Raw genomic sequence first — 12,627 nt, 5'->3', positions numbered from 1 at the left:
CGAGCGCGAAATCTGCGAAAGGATACCAAAAGAATCTTTAATCACGTGCTGGAATCGATCGTGGCGTAATTACGTCTATTAGAGGGTAGACGAGAATCAAGAGGAGGAGGAGGAGAAGAAGATGAAGAAGGATGAGGAGTGGACGAGGAAGAAAAAGCGAACAAGTAAGCGCATACTCTCCCGTCCGGTTAACGAAGGGATATTAGATAATAAAAATGGCACCGAGCGCAAGAGAATTTCTGACGTGGCGCATCTCGCGAAAAATCGCCCGGTAAACGAAGTTACGTCAACGTCGTGGATATGACGACGGTGTTGGTTGGTCTTGGTATAAATGGTGACTCGGTCGATCGGCAACCGATCGATGGTTTAGTTTTACAAATGCGAGTCCGAGCGTAGTAGCGCGCGGAGAATCGTTCGAACGACGTTGTACCTCTTTCTCCCTCGAAGCCTCGAGTAACAACAACGTCCACGGCAACGACAACGACAGCGGCAGCGACAGCTCCCTCTTCTCGCAACCTTCTTATTCTCGCCATCCTCCTCTCCTTGTTCTCATCGTCGACGAGCAAAACCCGGGCGAGTGATTAAAACGCCAGTGGATAGCGGCGGTCCAAGCGCGTCTCGAGGGTTAATTAAAACCTCTCTAATTATTTATAAACAGTCGTTTCTTTTCCCCGCGCGATAATAAACGCGTAACGTCACCGAGAAGAGAGAGAGAGAGAGAGAGAGAGAGAGAGAGAGAGAGAGAGAGAAAGAGAGGAAGAAGGAGAGAGAGAGAGAGAGAGAGAGAGAGAGAAAACTCGCGATTGGTCCAGAGATTCCCTTGGAGTCGTCCGATTGGTCCAGGCATATAACCTTCTCTCCTTCTCTTTCTTTCCCTCTCAGGAGACTCCGCGCGGACTTGGTTCTTCCATCTTTCTCTCTCTCTCTCTCGTTCGGAGCTTGTCCTCTTTCTCCTCGTAAAGGCCGACACCGGCTCCTCCGTATTACTAGTCCTCTCTCTCTCTCTCACCCTGTCTCTCTTGAGTTCTCTCGCTCGACGTCCGCCCTCTCTTTCCCTTTTCTCGCGCTCGAGCTCGGTCTACCAGCGCGTAATCTGTAAATCCTCGAGCGTGGAGAGAGAGAACGTAGAAGTCCGGTAAGTTGCTCGAACGGAATCCTCCACCTTCCCTCTCGCTCTCGCTCGTTTTACCTTCTTCTTCTTTCACCAATGTCGGGGCCTCTTTCTCTCGTCCGCGCGCACTTTTCACTCCGGGCTCCTCCGGTGCCCACTCGAGAAAGATGAAGAAGGAAGCAAGGGGGATTTCTTTCAGCGCCGATAAAAGCCTCGCCTCGCTGCCCAATATTGATTCGCGCTCTAATCTGCGGAGAGGCCCTTCGTTCCTTCTTTACTCTTCGCCCTCTCTCTCTCTCTCTCTCTCTCTCTCTCTCTCTCTCTGTTCTTTTCCTCTTTAGACTCCATCCCACAACGTCTCCTTGTCGTCGATCTCGTCGTCGTTCTCCTCCTCCATCACCTCCGGCTTCGTCTCGTCGTCGTTTCCGTCGTTCTCCTCGGCTCGTCGTCGAGAAAATAAACCGCTGATATCCCCGGTGGTGGGTATAAGTAATAACTTTGGTCAGAAGCGTAAGAAAGACGATATCGGAAATGCGGCATCTGCCGCGAGATATACACCTACGTAATTCGGTAGTTACGACCAAAAAGGAGGAGAATATATATTGCTGACCATTTTTATCTTGGATAATTTTTATAAAATTCAACTCGACGTAGTTTACAAGCTATTCATCTCTATGTCATACGAATTTCTTTCATTGACGTTTCTTTGAGAAAAATGCATTATCCGATCTATAAGAAGGAATTACATCGGTAGCAGTGAAGTTTGCGTTATAAAACGTCGGGACGAGCATGTCGCAGGACGGTTCTACGCGGTCAACGGAAACAAATTGCACGGTCCAATTGAATAATCCAGAAGGGTCGTGTTTCTTCGTGGCAGCCTCGTTGCTCGTATAACTCAGGCGGTAATACAAATTTAAGGAAACACCCGGCGCGAGACTCGCCGTCAAAGGAAAAGGAAAAACGACGGAGGTTGAGGTTGCGATGGGAGGGAAGGAATGGACGGAAAGAAGTAGAAATAAGGAATGGAGGAAGGAAGGAAGGAAGGAAGGAAGGAAGGAATAAGGAAAGGAGAATAGGAAAGGATCGCGCAACGGTGACGGTGGCGACGGCCGCAATGAAAAATAATGGCCGTGGTACCGCCCTCCTCGTTTCTCATTCTCCCTCTTCTACGTTCTACCTTTCGCGAGTAAGAAGGAAAAGCCGGAAAAGAGAGCAGAGAACGCTCGCGCCCTTTAATCTTCGCCTTAAGCCACGAGTCGTTTCGCGCGTTTAGCGCCAAATGAAAAATTCATTTCCACGGAGGTGACAGGAGAAGTTCTCCTCCTCGCCCTCCCACTTTTTCCGACCGCTTCTTAATGTCCCAACCACCATGTCATGGAATTCATTACGGGAGTGTCGTCCGTTACGCCGTTCTCGTTCCGCTGCCGATTTACCGCTCCTGCGACCGGCAACCGTGCGAAATCGAATATTTTCCTCGCGATTTTACGTATCCCGCAAGAAGTAATACGCGTTAAATGTACTCGAATGGGAATGCGTAGAAAGAGGATGTTCCTCGTGTCGCGATCGAATACGCATACGCGAAATACCTACTACGTATCCTACCTACATTACTCTACCTTCTACGAATCGAATTCTACGGCACGAGAGAAGGCGCGGAGAAACTAATGCATCCTTGAAAGCAGAAGCAACGCGTTACGATCGCGAGAGCGGTAAGAGGAATTCGAAGAAAAATACGCTTTATCTCGACGTTCCCGTATAAACGAGTCGACTCGGTTAAAAGAAATATTATTCGATAAAAAGAGAATTTCGATGAGAGACGATGTCAAAGAAGTAGAATTTTAACGCGAACGTTTGCGAAGTGGATCGATCGAGATGATAAATCCCGGTAAAACGGTCGAAGGATTAACCTCCTTCTTTTGCTTCTCCTCCTCCTCCTCCACCTCCTCCTCCTTTTCCCTCTCGCAAGCGACGACGGTGGCAGCGCGTTTAAGGATGGCAATTGAATTAACTGCTCGTTCTTACGAGATACCACGACTGGATAGTCTTTTCTCTTTGTCACAATTAAGCGATATTTACATAGCGTGAGATCCCACAAACGACGGGAGTGCCGGCAGCAGCAGCAGCAGCAGCAGCAGCACCACCACTACCACCACCACCACCACCACCACCACCACCACCACCACCACCACCACCACCACCAACACTAGCAGCGGCAGCAACAGCAGCCACGACCACTTATACTTTTTCCACGAGACTTTCTCGTTTTACGTAAGCTTCTAGCACGCTAAATTATCTCCAACGCGCATTACACTTACCGGCGTTGGTGCGACGATTTATCAGCTGCGATTGGATTACTATATTTTCTCTCTGAGGTAACACGCACACTCGCGTACGCGAGTACGCACGGAACGTGCGATTTGCATGCGAAGCGGCGATCAACCGTCTATCGTATAATGCATACACATACCTGTGTACATACGTAGGTATCTAAGTATAACGCTGCCATTAATACGAGAGCCTGTAAATCGATTTACCGTCTCGAAGCATTTTTATCCCGAACATTTTTTCCGAGTGTGTAAAAAGAAAAAAGAAGGAGTATCGCGAAAAAGTAGTAGTGGTATTGGTAGTGGTAGCAAACGCGTCGATTCTTTACCTTTTCAAGAACCACCGTGGATAGGTCGTTAATTCGATCGAAACGGTGCTTCGTTTATCGGAGCATCTTCTTAATAACTGTCTTTCCTTTTACGTAATTATAACCGTCTGAAGGAGAAAGACAGATTCGAGCGTCATTCTCATGATCGGGAGGAGCGTACCTTTTATCCTTAATCTCTCTCTCTCTCTCTCTCTCTCCCCCCCCTTTTTCTTCCTTCATACGACCCGGAAGGAGAATCGATTCGTAAAGGGGCGGCATTTTTGAAAATCATAAGCGAGACGTTTGAGATCGAGCGGGCGAGTATAACGGTGTGCATTACGATACATGTACGAGCATTCCGTCTCTCGTGTGTGGCACGCGAAAGAAACTTTAACGAGCGTGTAAGAAAGGCGAAATAATTAGTATCGCCCACGGTTGCTCCCCCTTTTGGTTTCGCCATCCTTCTCTCCTCTTTCTCTCTCTCTCTCTCTCTCTCTCTCTCTCTCTCTCTATCACAACCCTCCTTTCTCGATCGTGTTGTCTTATGCAGATGCAGGCGAAGCGCATTAGTGGCAGGTACGTACAAACTTGCCCACGCCACGCAGCTACCTTCGCGCGTGCATATGGCTTTAATGGATGTAGTACATAACCACGGACGAGAGGGTGTATCGATGCCACAGCATTCGCCTATCTATATACGTCCTCGCCGCTTAATCTCTAATAATTCCACGAGCAAAGCGAGTGAGCGAAAGAGAGAGAGAGAGAGAGAGAGAGAGAGAGAGAGAGAGAGAGAGGAGAGGGACGTTATGCAAAACGATTTCTTACCGATCCGCCTCTACTCTGAACAAGCCAAGCAACTTCCAATTCTTTTATGATCATCTTATCCTCGTCTTTTATTTTTTTGTGTCATGCATCGACGCCTCCTCCTTCGTCTCTCATCCTTACGCGATACTTGGAAAAAGAGAAAGAGAGAGAGAGAGAGGAGCTTCTTGGCGTAGCACAAAATTCGAACGTTTATCTTGTCTCGTTTCTTATTTCAATCCTATTAATTCCGTTGGGCACGGCGGCGTCGTTAATGAATTCGCTGGAGTGATGTAAAACGATTGAAGTCAGTAAGTTATGTAAAGTGATAAATTTACAAGACGGCTACGGTGACATGATTATTACACCCTACGTACGCGTATCGTAAGGAAAGAGAATTGTTATCGTTCTTACGATCGGTAATAAGAAAAAGAAAAAAGAAAGATTCATTGAACGTATGTCGGTTCGGAGAGAGGGTCGGAGCAAAGGATAATCGAGGATCCCCTTAAATGGATCTGAGCGAGTATCGACGATAATGTATATGGAGTAACTAATTATTAGTAGTCGACTTGGCCGTTTAATTGCTCCGAACCTCTCGGTGACCTTTGAATTTAATTGTATCTACATATCTAGATACACACACACACACACACACACACACACACACATATGCACATATGTAGGTACACCTAACTATATGGAGCTCGCCGACAAGAAATCGTTTAACGAAGTCAGCTACACACCTGTAGCAGATCCGTCGATGACGAATATTAAAAAGCATCTCGATGGCTCTAAAACGATATCGACGAAGGAACATAACTTTAACGAAAGCAATTACGTCGCGATAAAAAGAAGACGATACTTGTTCGAAAAGCTGATTATCATGGAGGTCACTCTCTTGAAAATATCTTAATTTGCGAAGAAAATAAGGCAAAGGAAAATTATATGGACGTATCACTCGATGCGAAAATAATGTTATAAGAGGAAAGAAAATAAAAATGAATCGCAAATGATATCTACTTATAGAAAGGTGAAAGGAAGAGCGGAAACTCGAAAAAGATTATTCGACACGGTGAGCTGCCTCGAAATTTTTCCGCTTCGACGTGCCAAGCATCGAACGACTATCGTCTCTCTCTCTCTCTCTCTCTCTCTCTTTTTGTTTTTTCCTTTTTCTTTCTTCCTTGCTTTCGTCTTTTCCTACAACAAAACCATCGCTAAACACGAGGGCGTGTGCAGTACGGTCGTGTATCGAATTTCGATTCCGTTGGTCGATTGCGTATACGCTCGACCACTCCAACTCTACCGGGGTTCAAATTTCTCGAGGACCTCTCGTTATTTACTGTCATCCGACTCGGTTACGCCTTCTTCGACCGGTCTCGCTCGCTCTCTCTGTCATCCCCTCTCCCCTCCCCCTCTCGTCCCTCTCTCACTCACACACACTCGTTCCTCTTCCTTCCTCCCTTTCTTGGTTCTCGTCCTTGAGCAAAATCGGCAGAACTAAGGCGAAGGAGGAAAGGAAGAAACCGAAGGTCCCTCGAAAATTCTGTCGAAAGCTTTTCCCTCAACATTCGGCCCGATGTTAAATTAAATCAGATTGGATTCGAAGAAAGCAATTGGACGGGTAAGGTCTCGAGAATCCTCCAAAGCAAACGGAGGAATGCAAAGAGCCATCCTCCGTTCTTCCTTTATATTATTGCTCTCTTCTATCCTCGCATTTGTGTCGGTGACACGATTGTACTATACGTTTGATGCGAAGATACGCAACCAAACGACCTTGCTCGTCTTAACGTCGAGCAAAGGATGCGGGTGTATCGAATTCAAAGGAGTACGCTATCGGTAATAGTACGAATGTCATGAAAATATCGAATCTCGTATAAGCAACGACGTTCCTTTTAATTTAATTTTTTCCTCGATGAGAAATATTTCATAGAATATAGAAAATATTTCTTTGTCCGTCGTTGATTTAATCGTTTCGAAGATTTCTTTTCCGAGGCATACATATAACGCTATGTGGTACGAGTTAGTGGATGTAGGAGGACTCGTTCGTTCTTCTCCCCGTCTCTCGAAAGTCGATCGGAGATAAACGACGCATTGTCTCGGATGTTCGACCGACGACTACCAGGAGAGAATCGTCGTTGTGGCTGTCGTTGCCGCCTTGCTGCCGTTGCTGCCGTTCTGCTCTTGAGGTATATGCAGATACGCTCTCACGTCGATGTATACCGAGGCCATTATGCTCGCTCCAAAGGCCCTCCACTCGCTTGAATTTACGAACGTTTCTCTCTTTCCCTCCTTCCCCCCCCCTCTCTCTCTCTATATATATATATATGCTTGCGTGCGCGTCTCTTTCTCTCTCTCTCTCTCTCTCTCCGTGTCGCTTTGTACGCACGAGCTTCGTTATTATTCGAAGCGAGAAAGCATTGTCACGAAGAGAAACGTAAAGTTTACGATCGTTATCGAGCATCCTCTCTTGATTTTCCCTTCTACTCCGTCTTCGTCTCGTGTCATTTCAAAAAAGAAAATATCGTTTCCTTCCTTCCTTCGAAATTCGCAAAACAATCTCGAGACTCCGATCGTCTTATAACCTTTGAAGAAGAACAACATTTCTAAAGTGAAAAGTTGATGTTCTAGGAGGAGATAGATAAATCTTTTAGGTAGCTCGTCTTTCGAATAACGATCCCTTAAAGAGGAAACGTCGAGTTTAGGTGTCATCGTCAAAATTTGTTGTCGTCAAAAATTGACTGCCGGACGGAACGCAAAGTGCCCTTAACAGCAAAGGGAAGTCGGCGTGTTTTTTTCCGGTCCCTTTTGCTTTGGCTTACGTGTACGCGTTTACAGGGTGGAGCGTGTAAACGGAGGAGGAAAGAAAAAGACGAAGGGCGGATGTCTTCCAGCAGGGCGCGTAAATCTGATTACGGCGAAAGCAGGAGTCGCGTCATAAATTCTCGATGAAAGTCGACGTTAGAGAAAATGTCGGGCTTCGTGTGGCAGCCCTCTTAAAAAAAGCGAGCGCCGAGCGTTTAGGTGTCACAACCCTCATCGAAGCCACTGGCGAGTTCGTAGAATTTATTTATTCGCTTAACGCGCCTTTTATGAACCCTTCGGTGCGGGTGTCGGCTCGCACGTTCCTTCGGTGCGTTCCTTGTGTGCGTGTGTTACGGGCTGGAACGAAGAGGGGAAGAAGGAGACAAAAAGACGGGGGATGAGAGAGGGAAAAACGTAAATTAGTGGACTTACACGCTCGGCAGCCCCCATTAAGCTAACGTAGCGAAGTATTATTAAGTCACCGCCCGTCGCCGATAGTTACGGACGACCTCCTGCGCTCGTGGATAATAATAATAGCGCTGTGTGGGCCCAGGACGACGTCGTCGACGATGACGGCGAGAACAACGACGACGACGACGACGACGACGACGACGTCGTAGGCTGGGATAATAATAACACAATAGCCCGTCACAATGGATAACTGGCTAATAAATGGGGGGTAAAAGCATAGGCACGATGGTCCACGATGGAGCAAGCTACGAGAGATATCGTTCGTGTTTCTCAGAGAAATCTATCGAGATATATCAAGACCGAGGATAGTGCGGAAAATTCAGAAAAGCGCGCATCCGAGAAATCCATGTCTTAACTCGCTCGTGCGAAAAAGTCGTGTAGAGGAAAACGAGGAGAAATCGTTGTCGAGGTTGAAACTTTAGCCGCGACAATATTTCCACGTTGTCGAGCCGAACCAGTTCTCGTGAGAAGCCAATAGAAGGTGGAGGCATCTTGCGAAAATTCAATCGTCGCGCTTCGTAAAATCGTCTGCACTTTGATATTTGCGCGAACGTTCGCAAATTTTCCAACGACTTCCGCTCGATTTCGAAAGAGAAATATCTCTAAGAATCTCTAGTGAGCCGAATTGAATGATATCTTATATCGAAAAAAAAGAAAAGAAAAAGAAAAAGAAAGAAAGGAATATCGTATATTCGTATATTCGTATATTCGTATATCGCGTTAGGACTAGGTCGTGTATATCGTCGATAACGAACAATTCGACGATATGGTCGAGCGGCTCGACGTCGATGTCACTATTCATAACGTCGAAAGCATCGAGACGGAAAGCAGCGGGCTCGATATCGATAGAAATTAGCCGAATTAGTATAATGCGGCTCGATCGCTCATCATTTTCTCCTCCACCGTATTACGCAACGCGCGAACCTGTCGGTGTTTATCTTTACCGATCTGGAAGCACGATCGACATCGTAAACGGTAGCATATAGGCGACATATACATGCAAACGACGACGTCGATCGCTGGATGAATTTTTAATTATGCATGCGCGTCCTCTCTTCTCCGCGTAGCCATGCATTATTATTATAGCTCTCTTCCTCTGCCTCTCTGTGGATCTCTTTCGCTCGTTGGTTATATGGGCATTTAATGGTAGAGTGGCGATCGATAAACGATCGTCGTCGTGCTCGTATTCGAGATTTCCGTGTCGCAACACGGGATGTTCGGTTAGTACCACGCTACACCGTCGACAGAGCAAATGAGTAATTATTCGGCACGCATGCCCGATCTCGTTAATCGTAGCATCGGGCAATGCCTTACGGCTTAGCCGCCGTACGGCTTGTGGCTTATGGCTTAACAGCCTGCCTTCTCGTATACCGCCTGACGCCGGACTTGTCTATCTCTCTCTCTCTCTCTCTCTCTCTCTCTCTCGCTCGCTCACTGATTTTCTTACTCACTCCTCCGTCAGGTATCTCCGCTCCATCCGTCGTGTTGGGATCGGATCGTGAAAAGCGGATTACGCTCTTCGAGAGCACATTCTTTCGAGACGAGGGCTTCCTCGAGAGTAGAGAGATAAGGCTGCTCTCGACAAAGGGACTTCGTCCGCTTCGATAACTGAGAATACCTATCTCTTTATAAGGCTCTAACGAACCGATTTGTTTCGAAGAAGAGATAATATCCAATCTCGATCGTCTCATCGATTCCCTCGCTAATTGCATTTCTTTGTTGTCTCTTTTAAAGTGTACGTATCTCAGGGTAGATTGAAAAAGAGAACGATACCGATTTCTCATTCGCATCGGACAAATATTTTTTTACTGGAATTTTTATATATAGATTACCATAGACAGCTGGCATACAATTTCAAATGCCTTTCTTCGAACACATTTATTAATATTTTAAAATAGAAATCAAAGAGCACCGATAGGATATCTGAGAATCCTTGAAAGAGCCACCTGCGTAATCGCTTTTAATCTTTCGATACACCTGTCCTTTGAAGAAATACCTAGAGCGAGCGTAAGAAAGAGAGAGAGGGGGGGAAGGGGCGGGTTAAGCGAGACTACGTATAGCTAAGTCGCGCGCGCGTTCTCCAAGCGACGAGGATGCCACGATGCGGGCGTTTATGCGGGTACGCGCGATCGCACGAGGTAGTGCAACACGTGGCGTTGCCACCGCAACTGCGTCTAATTAGCCGCTCGGCTGCGCGCGGAATTGAATTTCAATCGTCGTAATTCGCTGATTCGCTTCGTGCGTGCGAGCACGAAAGCGTGGAGAACGGAGAAGGATCATGAACGAGAAGAAGGTGGCAGACGAAACGAATCCGTTTCGAGAGCACGAGAGAGAGAGAGAGAAAAAGAGAGAGAGAGAGAGAGAGAGAGAGAGAGAGAGAGCAGCGACGACTAATTAAACGTCTCGGAGATTTTCTCTCTCGCTGGTCCTATCAAAGAGGATTCATTTCGAAACGTTTCTCCTTCAAATGATAATAGCCGTTTCGAAAACACGCTCGATGCTCATCTTTGGCGTCTGGTTTTACGATATCGTGCAAACTACCGTACGAGATGTAGTGATTCCCTGGTTGACTGGTGGATGAGGAAGAGGGCAAAACCTAGAGAGTGTGAGGGCTGTGTTTTCGACAAGACCGGCTCTCTCCGTCGATGGATTTATTTAAGGGCGTGTATTCAGCAGGAGATACAATGGCAAAACGACTTTGCGAAGGGTGAGATCTCTCCCTCCGTCTCTCTCTCTCTCTCTCTCTCTCTCTCTCTCTCTCGCTCGCTCTCTCAAGGCTTACGGACGACATCTGCGGCCAGTTTCGACCCCCCGGCGTGACGAAACGTCGAACGGCAAATGGGCCGATGAGGGTAGCGCAGATTTCGAGGGCAGAAGGGCTCTTTAAGGACGCTAACTGACCGAAGGGTGTGTCGTTGCTGGCACAACGTCGCTTCTGAACTTTCGAAAGGACGAAAACTAGGGAGAATCGAGAGGCAGCTACGTGGTAAATCGTCCGTTAAAAATCTCTCACACGATTTTGTTAGCGTTCTTCGTTGCTTTTACTCCTCTTCCACGTCTCTCCCTTTCTTTCGGCCGATTCTCTTGCTCTTGCTCTCGCTCCATGTAAATCCGTGACGAAATCGTTCTGACTCCACGACGTTATGGAACCATACAAGCGTCACTTTGCCCGTTTCCGCGTCTCGAAAAATGAACTCTTAAATATTTTCTGTCTCCCATCGATCGTCATATAAAAAACAGTCAAAAAAATAACCCAAAATGTTTGGGATTTTTCAAAAAGAACATGGAGAAATTCATCTGTGGATGTTAACTTCATAGGAAAGTTTTCCGTTTGCAACGACTAGCACACTGTTTTATCGCGCGACAAAGTTTCCACGCGAGCTCATGCACTCCCCATAGAGACGAAACGTCGTGCTCTCGAGCTTTCCTACCTCTTGTACATATGCACGTACATAGATACTACGAGTACTCTTTGCCGTTGTAACGATCCGCTAGTGGCGGTGATGACGATGCTGGTGTAACTTTACAAACGTGCATTACGCATCTCCTCCGACTGCATGGTAAATGCGTTGTCGCGCGCACCGAGAACACTATAACACTATATTCGAGCACGCGTTACCCGCCGTGAGTACACGTGTACGACGTGCACCGTAGTACGCGATAGTAGGATGTGGGCCAATGGCGTGGGGCATAAGGGTGACGTTATTTGATTATCTTCGACGTCGACGATTCGCCCTTCTATTTGCGCGACAAAGCTAATGATAATTTATGATCGGTGAGTAGCACTCGCGCGCGCTCGCGCGAAAGAGAAAGAGAGAGAACGAGAGAAAGAGAGAAGCAAAGTAATTAGAGAGGGTCTCGATGGCTCTTTTAAACATCGATAACGAGCGTTCGTAAAGCATGCCCTGGGGATTTCTCGAGCAGCCGAAGGCCCAGTGCGCTAACAAAGATTTATCTTGTACGCTCCGTCGAACGCAAAAGGATACCGATCTCTCCGTTCGTCGCGATCCATAGAAGCGAATATCAGCATTGCGAAAGTTTGTGTTAAGCACCGACACAATAGAGAACACTAGACGAAAACGGTAGGGTTCTCTTCGCGCGAAAGGATCCACTCGATGCGAGTGCTACTTCGTTGAGCGTTCGTCGACGGTACGGCTTTGTAAAGCTATAACTCGAGTTAATCGTGTCGTTCGAAAAGAGTTAGAGAGAGAGAGAGAGAGAGTGAGAGAGAGAGAGAGAGAGAGAGAGAGAAAAGGAAAACAAAAGAGAGAGAGAGAGAGAGAGAGCAAAAGCGGTAACGCGATCGATTCTCGCGAGTCTCTTTCGTTATCGCCTACGAAACGTGGCGAACGAGCAAACGAACGAACGGCAGAGAAAGTCGATTCTTTAGCGATTATCGCGCTCTCGAGCTTAATTTCTCGAGATAATTATTATTACGGTATGTAAATAATTTCATAACGAGCAGAGAAGAAGCTGCACGAGCCTTCTCGAATTTTCGCAGCTCTCGCGGTAATTAACGAAATACAAATTGCGAGGAACGCGTTCCCACGCCGGTGAGCTTCGTAAAACGAGTAACGTTCTCCCTGTCCAGGCTCATTAATTAATCCAGCTTCATGAATAAAAAGAAAAAAGAAAAAAAAAAAAGGAAAAAGTAAAAGAAAGAGAAAAAGAAAAAGGAAAAACAAAAAGGAAAAAATAAAATAAGAAAAGGAGAGAGAAGGAACGCGAAACGAAATGAGACAAAGACCCGTAGTAGATATGTGGGAGTGAGCGAGGGAGAGGATGGAAGATCGTAGAGGGTCTTCCTCGA

Source organism: Vespa mandarinia, chromosome 1, assembly GCF_050613455.1.
Source record: "Vespa mandarinia isolate Hongniang chromosome 1, ASM5061345v1, whole genome shotgun sequence".
NCBI classification, from domain to species: Eukaryota; Metazoa; Arthropoda; class Insecta; order Hymenoptera; family Vespidae; genus Vespa; species Vespa mandarinia.
Note: the sequence above shows the minus strand (reverse complement) of the source record.